Source organism: Mandrillus leucophaeus, unplaced genomic scaffold, assembly GCF_000951045.1.
Source record: "Mandrillus leucophaeus isolate KB7577 unplaced genomic scaffold, Mleu.le_1.0 Scaffold415, whole genome shotgun sequence".
Classification (NCBI taxonomy): domain Eukaryota; kingdom Metazoa; phylum Chordata; class Mammalia; order Primates; family Cercopithecidae; genus Mandrillus; species Mandrillus leucophaeus.
In genome coordinates this window covers 3,153,047-3,156,955 of record NW_012104421.1, presented here as the reverse complement: position 1 = coordinate 3,156,955, position 3,909 = coordinate 3,153,047, and positions in this window count along the sequence as shown.

The window sequence follows — 3,909 nt, the reverse complement described above, 5'->3', positions numbered from 1 at the left end:
AAAAAAAAAAGAGTGGAAACTTCTAGTCCTGACCTTGGTCCTCTTTCCACCATAACATAGCTTTTGGTATATTGAGCTCTCTTTTGAAACAAAATTTGCCTATCTTAAAAAAAAAAAAAAATTACTGTCTTGTATATTTGATACTTTGAAAATGGCAGGGAATCAACAATTCGTTAATCTGTTTTTAAGTTCAGTTATACATTTAGTGGCATACTTCTTGTCTTAGAAATGGGTTGAAATTAATGTTGCTAGTGAAAGTGTAGAAATAGAAGCAGTTGAAGGGAAGACAAATGAGAAGTGGACCTTGCTTCTTATTGAGGAGGCTGCAGAACTAGAGTGGTTGCCAACAGGATGAAATCTCAATTAATTGCTTGACAGAGAATTAAAACAAAGACAAGTGGTGCTTTTAGAAAAGATAAAAATTGATGAATATAAAGTTGAAAGGAGGCCAGGTACAGTGGCTCATACCTGTAATCCCAGCACTGTGGGAGCCCATGGTGGGTGACCTGAGGTAAGGAGTTCGAGACCAGCCTGGTCAACATGGTGAAACCCTGTCTCTACTAAAAGCACAACAATTAGTTGGGCGTGGTGGCATATGCCTGTAATCACAGCTACTCAGGAGGCTGAGGCAGGAGAATTGCTTGAACCTGGAAGGTAGAGGTTGCAGTGAGCTGAGATTGTGCCATTGCACTCCAGCCTGGGTGACAAGAGCAAGACTGTGTTTCCAAAAAAAAAAAAAAAAAAAGTTGAAGGAAAATGTATTTGAAAAAGCCACTGAATAATGGATAGAGAGGGGAAAAAAGAGTAATGTATCTAAAAAAAAAAACCTAAAAGCAAAACTGGATTATTCTTGGGTTTTTCATTTTTGAGAAAAAAACTACAAGTATCTTAAAAATATAAGTAGATAAATTAGATTAAAAAGATGTAAATAAAATATGTAATACATACTTTGTTCAAAATGTACAAGCAGCGCCAGGCACGATGGCTCATGCCTGTAATCCCAGCATTTTGGGAGGCCAAGGTGGGTCCATCACTTGAGACCAGTAGTTCGAGACCAAGCTGGCCAACATAGTGAAACCCCATCTCTACTAAAAGCACAAAAAATTATTCAGGTGTGGTGGTGCATGCTTGTATTCCCAGCTACTTGGGAGGCTGAGGCAGGAGAATCAATTGAAACCCAAGATGTAGAGGATGGACTACAGAGCAAGACCAACAAAACCCAAAATGTACAAGCAATTTATGCAGGACTTTTAGGATCATGGTTTACTGAACACCTGTTTATATTCAGTAACTGTTTTTATGAATGTATTTACCAGAGAACAAGACATAATATAGGTATGGATTTCTGAAAACATTTTGCATATCTTGAAGGGAACTTGCTGAATAAATTCCTCCCTATGTCATCTAGAAACTGACAACCCCTTTATCTTGGCAGATTTAAGCTCTGAACATTCTGTTAGGTGACTTGGCTTTGAAGTAGTTTTTCCACTGGCCGTATATTTTGCCTTTCTTTGTAAACGAATAAAATACATATGTTAAATCAAAGGTTTAGTAACTCTTAACAGTTTCAATATTGAAATATGTGTGTGTTCTAGTCTTGGTAATTTTTTATACATGTAGTGAGAAATAAGGGTAACAATGAAAATCCAACCTTTGTATGACTTCCTGGTCTGATCTTCATTAGTGAAATCAGTTTATTGAGATATTGTTTTTGCCACCTTTGCAGTTATTCATCATACTAATCAAAGTAAAACATGGCATTTCTAAGCAAAATTAACAAGCATTAACATTTATGCCCACCTGTTGACATGTATAGGCTTTCCTTTGAAATAGGAGGCATTTCAAAAAATACGCATTTCAAAATAGAATCGACTGACTTTTGAGTTTCCCTTCTCTTTCTCAGTAGTGGAGGTGGTAAACAACCTTAGGTAAGTAGACAAAAGCGCAGCCCCAGAAAGAATGCAGAGGAATCAGAGACATGAAAATAAAACCCTCAGTTTGTGTAATTGGCCTGGTTGATAAAGAATTGGATTACAGTGGGATGCCATGGCTCATGCCTGTCAGCTCAATGCTTTGGGAGGCCAAAGCAGGGGGATTGTTAAAGGCCAGGAGTTAGAGACCAGCCTGGGCAACACAGCTAGAACCCCATCTCTACCAAAAAAAAAAAAAAAAAAAGGATTGAATTAATCATCTTTTCCAGACTCTGAATTCTGTTTGTCATTTCTCATGCCTTAGTAGTGGTCCTTGATATAAAAATAAAATCGTGAAACAGCAAGTATAATTCTAAAATGATCTCAACATGATTATTTTCATGAGCGGCTTATTCCAAACAAGCATTTGATACTTTTAGAGAAAGGTCAATTAAATGAACTAACTAGAGGTTCTTTGTTATGAACTAGACATTTATTTTGTACTGTATTTGGCTTTGGGTTTGCCATCCTGCTAACATATTCTGATTTGGCTAAAAGTGTCATGGATCAGTTTTTAGAACTTTTGATCTGAACATATTTTCAAATTAAGTTACGAACATGATTTTTAAAGGGATATTTTCTCCCCAAGGAGAAAATGTGGTTGCATTAAATTGGTTAAAAAGTAACAAAAACAAACCAAAAACAGTTCACTGTATAATTAAGGTCTTCATCCTGTTTTGTTATTCTGTTGGGCTGGCGGTTTTTTAAACCTGGTTGCACATTGGGATCACCTGAGTCAATCAGAAAGCTCCAAGGCTGCATACCCAGATTGTAAGGAGTGGTCTCAGGTGTGGCCCTAGATGCAATAGTTTTAAAATGTCCCAAGATGATTTTAATGTTCAGCCAGAGTTGATAATCCTGAGCCAGGCTCTCACTACTAATAGACATCTGTAATATGACACTGGCAGTCTTTGATTTTTCTTGATTTTGACCTTCAGTGCACTCTGAACTTTCATACAGTGCACATTAAAATTCCCTACCTTGTCTACAGTTGGGGCCTTGTATATTAACTGATGAGAATATTCAACAGTTTTACAGTAGGCTGCTGTCGTAGACCAAATGGTGGCTCCCCAAAATGTCCATGTCCTAATACCTGGAACCTGTAAATTTTACCTTATTTGGAAAAAGGATCCTTGCATATGTGGTAAATTAAGGATCTTGAGGTGAGGCGATCATCCTGGATTATCTGGGTTTTCCCTAAATGTCATCTTAAGTATCCTAGTGAAAGGAAAGTGAGGTTTGACAGACACATAGAGGCGAAGGCACTGTGAAGATGGAGACACACATGGAGTGATGGGGCCACAAGTCAAGGAATGTCTGTCTATGGCCACCAGGAAAAGGCAAAGAGCAGATTCTCCCCTAAAGCCTTTGTGGGGAGCGCAGCTCTGATGACACCTTGATTTCAGTGCAGTGAAACTGATTGTGAGCTACTGGCCTTCAGAACTGTGGAGAAATACATTTCTGTTATTTCAAAGCACAAAGTTTGTGGTAGTTTGTTACAGTAGCCACAGGAAACTAATATAGCCACTTTGCTGTTAACATTTGGGTTTTGGCAGCATGGTATCCCTGTCTACACAGCAGTGTATATTTGTGTATTAGATTAAATGCATTATCCCATTTTATAAAAATAAGTTGAAATCAGAGAAAGGCTTTATGTATTTGTGTGAACACACACATGGATATATTTATACACACACCCAGTGGTATAGCTATAATCTTAATGTGATTGAGATAAAGATGGAAATCATTAGGATGGGTCTTTAACCTCAATTAGATGCTCATTAGATTTAAGCTGTATTTAATGATGAGGCAGAATAACACAGTTAATGAACATGTACCAAATGCTGGAACTATTTTGTTGAAGATTGTTTCTAAAAACATGACAGATAATTTGGGATTTTAATAAACTTCTATTGCACTGGGAATAGATAATCTCTCA